The 12094-nt window shown below is 48.9% G+C and overlaps 1 protein-coding gene across 2 annotated transcripts in view; it reads left to right on the forward strand.

Moving 5' to 3' along the window:
* Positions 1–5074: 5074 nt before the first annotated feature.
* PTPRE (protein tyrosine phosphatase receptor type E) overlaps positions 5075–12094 on the forward strand; it is a 115910-nt gene continuing 108890 nt past the window's right edge. The window contains exon 1 of one of the 2 annotated variants that reach the window (XM_054205740.1): positions 5075–5199. The gene's annotated coding sequence lies outside the window, so the exon portion shown is untranslated. The remainder of the gene's footprint in view (positions 5200–12094) is intronic. The other variant, XM_054205743.1, reaches the window with a different exon arrangement.

Below are 12094 nucleotides of genomic sequence, written 5' to 3' on the forward strand. Positions count from 1 at the left end.
GTTTTAAATGTTGTTTGGATTTCTTCCCAGAAAGTGACTAAATCTCCTCAGCCGAGAACTCCATTGCTAGATAGTTATTGATTTCCGAGCTCTGACGCGGGAGCGGATTGGGAAGTATTGGAGTGATGGCTGGAATACCATGCTGCCCCCGCAGGGCAGCGTCCTCTCACGCGAGCAGTCAGCAGGAACAGCGGCTGGTGGGTTCCAGCTTGAAAGAAGAAAAGGTGGAAGATCCCAAAGCCACCCCACCGGTATCAAAGCAAACATGGTGAGCAAAACCCCCATATTAAACCGATTGCCTGCTGCGAGAGCATTCCTCAGTCCTACCACCTGAGCAAGCTTGCTGGTGTCTCTCCTGCTACCTTGAGGCACAGCCTGTGCTACTCCAGGATATTTTTACAATACACCTGTGTTTTGTACTCAGACACCTGAAAAGCTGATGGTTAAATATGCCTGATCTTGGTAGAGGAGGAAAAGCCTCGTTCAGCATCTCCTCCGCTTGCCACAGGTGCTCCTTGCCCAAACGAGAACGCCACTTGCCTTGCGTGAAGGCTGCAGGAACAGCCCTTTAAATTGCCTTTTCCTAAAGACTTTGAGATTAAGAAATTAGCCAGCATTAAGTTTTGATGAGAAATTAATTCTTCCATTGGAAAGTTTATCTCCTAAAACTTCTCACCCAACTCATGCCAAGGCAGGTGAAGGGGAGCCGGACTGCGGTAGCAGCTCACTGAACATCTGACTCCTCGCTCATCCCGTTTCTCTCCATTTCCATGTTGCAAAATGCTTGGGGGGTGTGTGAACAGAACAGCATAGGCCATTCTGGTAAAATAAGAAGTTTGAAAATAAAATTTTGAAAGCACAGAGACGTTCTTCCATTTTTCTTTAGCCCTGCAGGTCAGTGACTGCAGTCAACCAAACAGCTGAGCTTCACCAAAGCCTCTAACGCATCCAAGGGTATCTTTTTTCCATACCTCAAAAGATGACTTGCAAAACTTTAATATAATGGGTTTAGGCATTAAAAATTTGCTGTCGTACCTGACTGAACAGTGCAAGTTGAGTGGTCGAGTAAGTTTATTGAAGAGCGGGGGGAAAAACCCTCCTGGCTTTGTAAGAAGCAGCAAATATGGCCCTTGCGATAATTTGGATTTAATAAAGTGTGGCTTTGAAGCTGCGTCAAGGTTTGTAACGTCTAGAACAAACCCTGGAGGTGGAGATGGAGAGAAGAGCTGGCAGGGCAGCCTTTCATTTATTGCAATTTCTGTAACAATTATAAAGATATGTATGAATATCTTGAATACTTAAATATATTCCTAGATACTCATAATTTTAGATTCCAAATGTAAAAATCTTAGACAAATACCTCCTTGAAGTCATTAAATTAGCTACCGCTGGGATGTTACATATTCTCATGCCTTTGCCCAATTATCTGTACTTTAAAGATTTTTTCCTGTATTTTTAGGCTGAGATACATTTGCAGTTACAGAAATCACGTGTCTCTATCTGTTATTTGCTGGGCTGCCTCAGATTTTTTGACGTCTTCAGTACATTTACAATTTGTGTTCCAGTATATCAGGAGAGAGACAGACCTACCCTGCTGCTACCAAGGGCGTCGCGGCCATTTCGCATTTGGAAAATATTTGGAAAGCTTTTGTCTAAGTGAAGGAAAGTGGTAGGATCATACTCAGTATCGTGTATTTTAGTATGACTATAGATGTTCCTCCTTGAAATCCTTTATCTCAAGGCTGTGACCATGCATTATTGTCTTTTGGGCACTTTACAGAAAGCAGAAAACATAATTTTATCTTACTTGGTGCTATCAGGTTCACTGTCACGCTGGAATACCTGAAATAAATTTTTAGTGTTCAAGTATTGCCTATTTCCTACCATATATTTCTTGAGCTTGGAGTGGAGGAGATACTTTTCGTAACGGAGGGCAAGCAAAGCGACTATAATTGCTCGTGGGAAAACTCCCACCACTTCTACTGGAATGATGTTACTTCCAGAGTGGGAAACAAGGGATGCAGGTGCTGGGTCCTGCCAGAAGCTGTCGGAGGTCCTGCAGCTCCTCCGGCAAATTGGAAGTAAGGGTGAAACGGCTGCCAAAGAGCTGACATTTCTGAGAACCTATTTGATTTGTGACGGAAAGAGGGGAAAAGACAGATGACCAGTGGACTGTGAGACGGACAAAGAAAAGCCGCTGTTTGAGCTCTACCGGGCTAAAGATGCAGACGTCTACCCGTTATTATCTTATTTTTGCTACAGCGTTTCAGTCTTCCAATTCCTCAAATTTATTTTCCGATGAAGCAAGTAAGCTCTGTCATTGTCGCTAAATTGCTTTGAATCCCACAGCGGCTTCGTTTTTCACCCTCTCCCCTTCCTTAACAGCATGAATTCTCTTCAGACCTTGTCTGGAGAGAACTAAAAATGGGTTAAAGAGGCTCCGTTCTTCAGAGCCCCAGCTCCTAGACTTTGTGGAGCGCTAATCTAGTTTTTGGATAAAGCACTACACCAGGGAACATCATAGTACGTTGTTTTTCTCTAGCCAGCAACTGAAGATTAAAATCGGCCTCAGATCTACTCGCTCCTGGTGACTCAAGCCCATTAGTGCATCTAAGACACAGCAGCTCCAGTGGAGGGTGCCGGAGCAAGGAAGATTGGTTGTAGTTTCTTTTATAACTTTATTTCACAATTGTACGATTTCTTTAGAGACTCCCCTTACCTACAGAAAATCCCTTCCCCCCAAATAATGTATTAATAACTGTAACATTCCTTTTCTTTGGTTCTTTGTACTACAACTTGAGCTTCACCATTCTCTCTCATGACTAATTTTGGAACCACAATATAACAGAACTTTTAATTGCTGCGCTAATAGAAAATGTGGTAATTTTATCCAACACGTAGAATAATTCCATTTATTTTACTGCTTGGATATAAGCAGTCATTTAAATTAATATACCATTTCTTGCAAATGGTGACTAGTGAGAAAATTGCTGACTTGCAGTCATTTGATCTACAAACATGTTCATTAAAATCCAACGCCTTCCTGGTACTGTGCCCATTTGCGCTGCCATGTCTGCTAGAAAAAATTTAGCGTTTTACTAAATTGCTGTTTCCTAGTCAACACGATGCCAAAGGGACATAATTAGGCTCTGATTAAGTTTTCTGCAGAAGACACAAATATTCACAGATGTTCTAATATTTTGTTTCGATGGTCTTTTCATACAATCCCTAATTGTCTGACATCCTTTGGTACACTTAAAATAAATATGGCGGGCACGGATATGGGTTTTTGAAAGTGATATATACGCGAGGTCCTCCTGGAGGAGAGATTTCTTCAGCAGGGAGACTTTCTTCTTTTGGGAGAGGTGGTATCCTAGGGACTGGAGACACAAGAAAGCAAAATGTGCCTTCAGACTCCCTGATTCTCGCCTTTCCTTCAGTAATCCCCTCCTCCCTGTCCTACTTTTCAGCCTGACGTTTCTATTCTGGGTTTCACCGTCTTGATTCACCAGCCCTGGACAGCCCGAGCTGCTGCAGAGGTTTCTTGGAGGGGAAAGTGGGTGCAAAACACTTTGGACTTGTCCTTTCCACCCCAGCTCTGGCAGGTTGATAGTTGGGTGGGCAGGAAGGGGAAGGATCCCGGGAGGATGTCCAATCCCGGGAGGAACTCTCTGATCCCTCCATGCTCCATCACACCCAGGGTCCTGGGAAAGGAGGATGCCCAACCTCGCGCTTGCTGCCCATGGAGCACTTGATGCCACTGAATGCCCGGCCCTCGTGCTCCCGCGCATCTTCAGCGCTGCCTCTGCGAAGTGCAGGAAGACACAAGGTACTTTCGACATGCCCCGATAGCAGGCCTGGCTGCTAGAATTTTGGCTGGTGTAGTAATTGTGACCGTGCCAGACAGTGGACCCAAAGTCCTGCTTGAAACTTTGGTGTTAGCACACCGTAACTCACAGAATCACAGAATGGTTTGGGTTGGAAGGGACCTTAAAGACCACCCAGTGCCACCCCCCTGCCCTGGGCAGGGACACCTCCCACCAGCCCAGGTTGCTCCAAGCCCCGTCCAACCTGGCCTTGAACCCCTCCAGGGATGGGGCAGCCACAGCTGCTCTGGGCAACCTGGGCCAGGGGCTCACCACCCTCACAGCAAACAATTTCTGCCTCAGAGCTCATCTAAATCTCCCCTCTTTCAGTTTGAAACCATTCCGCCTCATCCCATGGCTCCCCTCCCTGCTCCAGAGTCCCTCCCCAGCTTTCCTGGAGCCCCTTGAGGGACTGGAAGGGGCTGGAAGGTCTCCCCGGAGCCTTCTCTTCTCCAGGCTGAACCCCCCCAGCTCTCTCAGCCTGTCCTCCCAGCAGAGGGGCTCCAGCCCTCCCAGCATCTCCAGGGCCTCCTCTGGCCCCGCTCCAACAGCTCCGTGTCCTTCTGCTGTTGGTGCCCCAGTGCTGGAGGCAGCACTGCAGGGGGGTCTCCCCAGAGCGGAGCAGAGGGGCAGAATCCCCCCCTGGCCCTGCTGCCCACGCTGCTGGGGATGAGCCCGGGCTGTGGGGGGGTTCTGGGCTGCCAGCGCACATTTCCAGCTCGTGTTGAGCTTCTCATCCTCCAACACCCCCAAGTCCTTCTCCTCAGGGCTGCTCTCCATCCATTCTCTGCCCAGCCTGGATTTGTGCTTGGGATTGCCCCGACCCACGTGCAGGACCTTGCCCTTGGCCTTGTTGAACTTCATGATGTTGGCATGGTCCCACCTCTGCGGCCTGTCCGTGTCCCTCTGGATGGCATCCCTCCTCTCCAGCGTGGGGGCCGCTCCGCACAGCTCGGTGTCGTTGTCAAACTGCCTGGGGGTGCTGCGGCTCCTCATCCCCAGACCGAATCCTTTCAGCAGGAGGGAGCCCCGGTGATTAAGCACCCGCCGGTGCGCGGGTGAGCCCTGGGCGGGGGGGGTGTCCCCTCCGCGGGTCCCGGCCCCCCGCTCCGCTCCCGCCGCTGCCGATGCGGGCGGTGTCCGCCAGGCGGCTCCGCGCCGCCGCCGCGGGAGGAGGAGGAGGAGGAGGAGGAGGCGGCGGCGGCGAAGGGAAATTTCCTGCCTGGCTGCCACCGCCTCTGCCCGCCGCCTGGGGCCGGAGACCGCCTGGGCGTCCCGCGGCCGGCCGCGCCCGCGGGGGCCCCGCGGAGCCGCCGCCGACGGAGCCGGCGAGGTGAGCGGAGCCCGGGACGGCGGAGGGACGGAGGGAGGGAAGGGGGAGAAGGAGAAGGAGGGAAGGACGGACCCGCCGGGCAGCGGGCTGGGGGCGGCGGGGATGCTGCGGCAGGTGCCGGCCGGGGTGGGGGGGGGCCGGGGCGGGCTGCTCGCCGCGGGGCAACCTCGTGGCCGCCGGGCGCGGAGGGGCGGCCGGGCGATGCCATCGGGTCCCCGCGGGAGACCGGGCCGTTCCCCCGAGTCCGCCTCGGGAAGCCACCGGCGTTTGCGTGCTCCTGCCCGCGGCCGCGCTGCCCTCCGGTCCCCCCCGGGCGGGCGGGAACACGCGCGTCCCCTTCTCGGCGGGATGCCCGCCCTCGGGAATCGCCCCCAGGGAGAGGCCGCGGGAGCCGAGAGGGCAGCGAGGACCTTCGGGTGTCCCCTCCCCGGGGGTTGTTGCCCCAGGCTGGGTCTCTGGGCGATGGGAGGGAGCATCGGGGCCAGCGTCGCGCCCGGCTGGCAGCATCCCTGGTACCTCGCCTCCCAGCTGGGACGCGCCGAGTCTCGGCTGCCGGGAGCTTCCCCGGCCCCCAGGATGGGGCCAGAGTGGGAACTTCGGCTCTAAAAAGCCACTTATCTCCTTTCGGGGTCATCAACACCCTTTTCATCCTGCTCTTTCTGAGGTGAGCGGGGCTGTGGGCGTAATGCAGTGTTTGGACGAACAACAGAGGGGTGACGTGGCTGTGTACGAACTCTCTTCCTCTCCTTTGGGCAAGATTAGCATTGTTTAAAACCCGTATGGCTTCCATTTGTGCCATTTATTGGTTTCCTATGATGTTGTCCAGTCGGTTCATGCTGCCGACAGCGCGGTGCCCCAGCAAACGCTGTGATTTGGCACCAAGTGGTGCCTGGAGAAAGGTGGTCACGGGGGGAACCGGCGTCGGTGCTGCCCGGGTGGCCTTGGTGTTCTCCAGAGGCCCTGTCCCTTTGGCAGAGCCGATGGGCACGGCCAGGCTCCGGGGAGCCCGGAGCCACTGACAAGGAAAGCGCCTGGGTGCGTGGAGGTAGGTGTAAATCCTGCAGCTCGTGAAAAACTTAATATTTTCCTTATATAGGCTGTCAGGGAGAAATCAGATGAGGCTTTCATGGAAAAAATCAAATGTATTATTTCTAAAACCAAAGGTATTGTGTTTTTCCCCCCCCCGTTGCTTACAGTTTTGCTTAAAATAGTGGGAAAAATAACGACGAACCTCACAAAGATAACAAAAAGACAACTTTTAATTGTCTCCAGCCGTTGGATTGTTTTTGCACTTTAATTGTGGGTTGTAGAAAGGGTTAATGGATATCTGCTGTGAGACTGAACAGTGTTTTTTAATTGGGAAAGGGTGTGTCTCTTTTTTCTTTTTTTTTTTTTTTCCAGTTTTTCTGTGAGGTTCCTCTCCTTGTGGCTTATTTCCATGGAGCGAGGTGATTTGCTGTGTGTTCAGCTGCCTAGCTTCTAAACCACTGCCCGTGCCTGATCTCTACAGGGTAGAGGCCGCTGAGTTAAAAGAAATGACATCGCTTGTCAAGCTTTTTCTTTCCCTAATATTTTATAAGCTCTATGAGAAAACTTGGAAAGTAGAAATAAAGAGGCTGAGAATTGAAAAATATTTATTATGTGCGCGTCAATCTCGGCTTCTGTAATTGTTGTGCTTTGGGGCCTGTAAAAACAAATAAAGAAAGTCGCTTTTGATGAAAATTAATGACATTCAGCTGGAAACTTGATGACAAGCGGGGGGTAACGGTCTGTAATTAGTGTCAGTGGTGCTGGGGGCTTGTGGGGCAGCCTGCCTCTGCTCTGTGCCCCCCAGAGGGATGGGGGTAAGGATGGAGGTGGGACAAGCGAGGCTGTCCCACCTCCCTGCCACCCGGCTGAGGTCTCGGGGCCGTGCTGGCGGGGATGCCAACATCACCTACGGGAGCTCTACGCGAGGGGGAGTGGAGGGAGTTAAGCTAAAAACGTTTGTTTTCTCAAGGGACAAAAATCAGGTGTTCTAGAAACGTGGGAGAAGAAGGGATAGAATATAACGCGAGGAACAAAATGGTGTGGGTGTCGTGTTTGATTGCTTTAATTTGCTCTGACTTTGCTGACAAATAGAAGAATTACACCGGAGCTGTGTCACACCAGCCATCCTTGCTGGCTGTGCTTTGGCTAACATACTCTGTTCCTTAAATGCATTTAATATATTCTTCCAAGTGAAAAACGAAAACGGAATTTAACTGAAAAGCTTCCCGTGCCCTGGATCCCTTTAATAAACCCAGGCATCTTCGCATACCTCAAATCAGTGAGATGCTGCCGTTTGGACTACAGTAATTTATCCTCAGCCTGTGAGGTGCAGGTGCAAAGATGATAATTTTGGCACACTTGGGTCCTAGTTCGCTTTTGTATCTTGCCTCCTTTCCCCTTTTCCACTTCATATGTTTATGTTTATCTATCTGTTATCTAGCGCAATCAGGTTTTTCCAGCTGTACGAGCAAAGGGCTCTCTGCCAGAACAGCTGTCTTGAATCCCTTTTTTTCTTGGTCTTATTTTTCTTCTTCCGCCCCCCCGTTGCATTCCCAGATTATACGGCCTGGGCGATGTCGGAAATGCACCGTGTGGGCTGAAATTATGGGAAGCTGGAAAGTGATGGTTTGAGGTCTATGTAAGACCTTCCTCTTCCAGGCGGGTTCTCGTGAGGCCGAAGCAGGGCATAAGTAGAGCCGTGGTCCTCATGCGGGAAGGAGGGTGACAGCAGTGGCTTACGGGGATCTTGAAGTTTGTCTTTTCTTGGCGTCATTCTCATAGGACGGTGTGTGCTTCGTTATAGCAAAACCTGCTCTCATCCTTTGTTGATTGCAAGGCACTGCCTCACGCTGTGGCCGCTGTGTGCTTTTTTGATTCTTCTGTATGACATGTTGTGTCATAAGTTGGGTTGGTTTTAGTTTTTTGAGCCATTGAGTTATGGACCAAAGCTGCGGAGCTGTGTTATTGACTGAACCAGTTTTAAAGTATGTTACAGGAACACTTCCACCGGTGTACTTGGTGACCTTTTCCTCTTTCATTTAAGAGGTTACGTGAAGAAAAATAGGTGGATGTGGGTTGACAAACTGCAAAGTGGAAAAGAGCTGTAGGAAATCTGCAGTGCAATGTTGCCTGGTCACAGCTGTCCTTGGTGTCTTCTGAGAAGTCAGCCACACACGTTATCAGTAAAGTGCTTATATACTTCTTTACTTCTTCATGTTTGATGATGTCCTGTGAATGCGTTCACCAAGATTTTGGAACAGGTCAGTCATACTGTAGCGAAGAACAAGAGCCGAGGCAAGTGACCATAGGAAGTTCCATCTCAACATGAGGAGGAACTTCTTTCCTTTGAGGGTGGCAGAGCCCTGGCACAGGCTGCCCAGAGAGGTTGGTGGAGTCTCCGTCTCTGGAGACATTCCAAACCCGCCTGGACGCGTTCCTGTGCCACCTGCTCTGGGTGACCCTGCTCTGGCAGGGGGTTGGACTAGATGATCTCCAGAGGTCCCTGCCAACCCCTGCCAGTCTGTGATTCTGTGAAGTGCTGAATGGTGTGTAGGGTGAAAACCAGAAAGATAAAAAGGAATACTGGATGCTTGCCTTACTGATATGAACACAGTCGACCCTGCTCACTGAAGGAGTGGGAGGTTCTGCAGGAGAAATTGTTCAATTATATGGAGAACCTGAGGATTATGTTTGTACGTCCTTTGAATGATATTGTCATTTTGTGAATGTGATACTGTATTTCAATCTCTGTTTCCAAAATACTCTTCAGCAGAGATTTATGGCAGGGCTTAGCACGAGGTGGAGATCCTGTGGCTGAAGGTTGTATCAGAGCACTTGAAGGCCATCAGCAATGAATGAAGATGCTTTAGTGGAAAAAAATTGCCTTTATATAGAAACATTAAGGGGAATGACTCTGTATCTGGAAGTACTCTGAAAATTTCTCAGCAAAAGCAGTTGGCAATAAAACAGATGTTTTTGCTAGAAGATGCTATTCCGTCAGTGTCAGGGGGTCGGTAAGAAGGAACCGTCTGAGGGGTGGTGGCTGGTCTCTGCATGGAGCAGAGGTGGGGGCAGTCTGGGCTCTTGTTCCTGCCCAGAGGATGGGGGAAGCAGCAGCGACCTGTCTTCCACGGGACAAACCCGTGAGCCATGGGTTTGTGGACCATGCCATAAAACCTCTGGTTTTGGGAGGATGATGCTGAGGGGAGACCTTCTCGCTCTCTACAACTACCTGAAATGAGCTTTTAGAGAGGTGGGGGTCAGTCTCTTCTCCCAAGTAAGGCGATGGGACAAGAGGAAATGGCCTCAAGTTGCGCCAGGGGAGGTTTAGACTGGAGATTAGGAAAAATTTCTTCACCAAAAGGGTTATCAAGCATTGGAACAGACTGCCCAGGGCAGTGGTGGAATCACCATCCCCGGAGGTACATAAACGATGGGGAGATGTGGTGCTGAGGGACATGGTTTAGTGGTGGTTTTGGCAGTGTTGGGTTAACGGTTGGACTTGATAATTTTAAAGGTCCCTTCCAACCTAGACCACTCTATGCTGGCATTTTAATTTCTGTATAAAACGTAGCAATTGAGGGCAAGGTGAGGAGATTGCTGAGTATACAGGTGCATCCTTGAGTTTACTGAAAGGCGTAAAGGGCTCTTAAGAGTTTTGTCTGGGTTAGCAAGAGTGCTGCGTTCAAAGCAGAGGGAGAGAGGCATAAGAAATCGCTGCCTGTTTAAAATGGAAGGTCTGTTACTGTAATCATCGTGTTCGAGTTTAGAGATAACCAACACAGTTTAGCTGATCCTGGAATGTAATCCATATGCTGCATTTCAGAGAAATACTTGTTGTTTTGTTTGTTTTTTTTTTTTTTTTTAAATTAGTATATAAATAGTGTAGTCAGAACAGGGCAACGCGGCGTTCCTGGTGAATAACGTCTGCAAACTGAAGCTTTGGCACTTGCTCCACATCCAGCGCGTACTGGGATGCTGCGGTTTTCCAGCCGGGCATCCCTGGCACCTGGGAAGCAGCAGCGGAGGAGCCGAACCTGGGGGCTGCCGCCGTGATGCCTGCGGTGAGCAGGGCTTTGTTTCTTGATAGGCATTTCATTATCGATCTCTGGATACAATATTAATGAAAGCACGATCCCTCTGTAACCCAAAATGTAATTTGGTGCCCCATAATCGAAAGTATTGTAAATTGAGTTGATACATTATTAAAGAGTTCTGAATTGCGTGTTCTTTGTGGAGCACCGTTTATGGGCACCCTGTATGTGATGCTCGTTTTATGGGCTGGGAGCTGTCTTCGGGAACGATTCAGATATTGCTTTAACTGATTTGCGATGTGATGCAGCAGAACTCAAGCTGAATGAAAAGTGGCTGTAGCCACCAGGCTGCTCTGCGCAGGGTTGTTGGTTTTGTTTTGTTTTTTTTTTTTTTTTTTTTTTTTTTTTTGCATCCTTTTAAACTGTAATCTTACCTCTTTTACCCATTGCCTCTGCCCTTCTGCACAAGGATTCATCCAGGAGTAGTCTTTGTCCTGTCTGATAACAATGTGTATTGTATAATCCCAAATGCTGTAAGGGTTAATGTTTAAATTTTAAAAAGTGCCTGTATTTATTCCAAATTTTTTGCTGAAATGTAGATATCTTTTAAATATATATGTACAACAGACCAGAAAACTTGTGTAAGCTAGAGCTGAAATGAGATACTGATAAGACTGAGATTAGGAGAAACTCAGCAGCAGCAATTTATTGAAGTATTTGTACAGGATTTATTTTTTGAGTTATTCACCACATCGAACGTGTTTTTAAGGCATGTGCACAGCGTTGTGCTTTTTAATTCAGTCGACTTACTGCAGGTGTAATAATTCCATCAGCGATATCCTTTTGCCTGCCAAAATCCTCTGCGTTGTCTGCAGAGGATGCCTTTGGGAAACGGAAGAATAGATGGGAGATCCTCTTACTGATAGGAGAGGGTGATGCTGTTGGACTGTAGTTTGATTGCAGTGTGCTTAGATTTTTTTTTATTTTTTTTTTTTTTTCTTCCGAAGTAAGCCAGCAAAGTGAAGCGGCAAAGGAAAAAGAGCTTCTCGGTGCTCGCCCAGGCAGAAGTGATGTATCTGTGTTCAAAGGCGTTTCCTGGCTAAGGGAAGAAATAAAACTGGAAATAAATTTGTTGAGGTAGTTTGATGCTTGCAATGACAGCTTATTGTACCTGGGAGATGTGGCCCAACTCAGTCGTGGGTTTTTCTACCCATGCTTTTACCCCCTCTTCAAAAGGAAAAAGTGCTCAGTCCTGAACACTTTGGTTATCCGAGATTTTCTTTTTCTAATGTAAAGTAATAATTTTCAGTAAGAAAGAGAGATCCAAGCGGGTAAAACCAAAAACCAGAGCTGCAAATCAGGTAGAGGCGTGATGATATACAACTTAAAAAAACCCCAAAACAATCCAGGAGGGATGTAAGTGGGAGTTTTTGGATTATTGCTGTTGAGAAGAGGCAGGTGTTTCACGCGGGACGGGAGCCAGGATGCCGCCGCAGCTGGACGGAGCTGGAGCAATCGCGCTGCCCTTCGCTGAAGAGAACGCACACAAACAAGGATGCAGCAACATCAAGAATCAGCAGGAAGAATGCAGTCTCGAAAAGGCTTTGGGTCAATAGTATTATGATTTGTTAAGAAAAAGCAAATAGCAGGAGATTTACAAGGGAAGCAAGCGCGAAGTGTGTTACTCATCTGACTTTAAAAAGATCAGGACAAAATAATTAGATAAGCTGGAGGATTAACTTTTCTGCCAAAGCAAGGGAATTAGATGAACTGAGAGGTCTCCTCCTGCTTGTAGGTTTTGTGGCTCCGGAGGCATTATAAAACAACGCGGA

The sequence above is a fragment of the Rissa tridactyla genome, chromosome 6 (assembly GCF_028500815.1).
Source record: "Rissa tridactyla isolate bRisTri1 chromosome 6, bRisTri1.patW.cur.20221130, whole genome shotgun sequence".
Classification (NCBI taxonomy): Eukaryota; Metazoa; Chordata; class Aves; order Charadriiformes; family Laridae; genus Rissa; species Rissa tridactyla.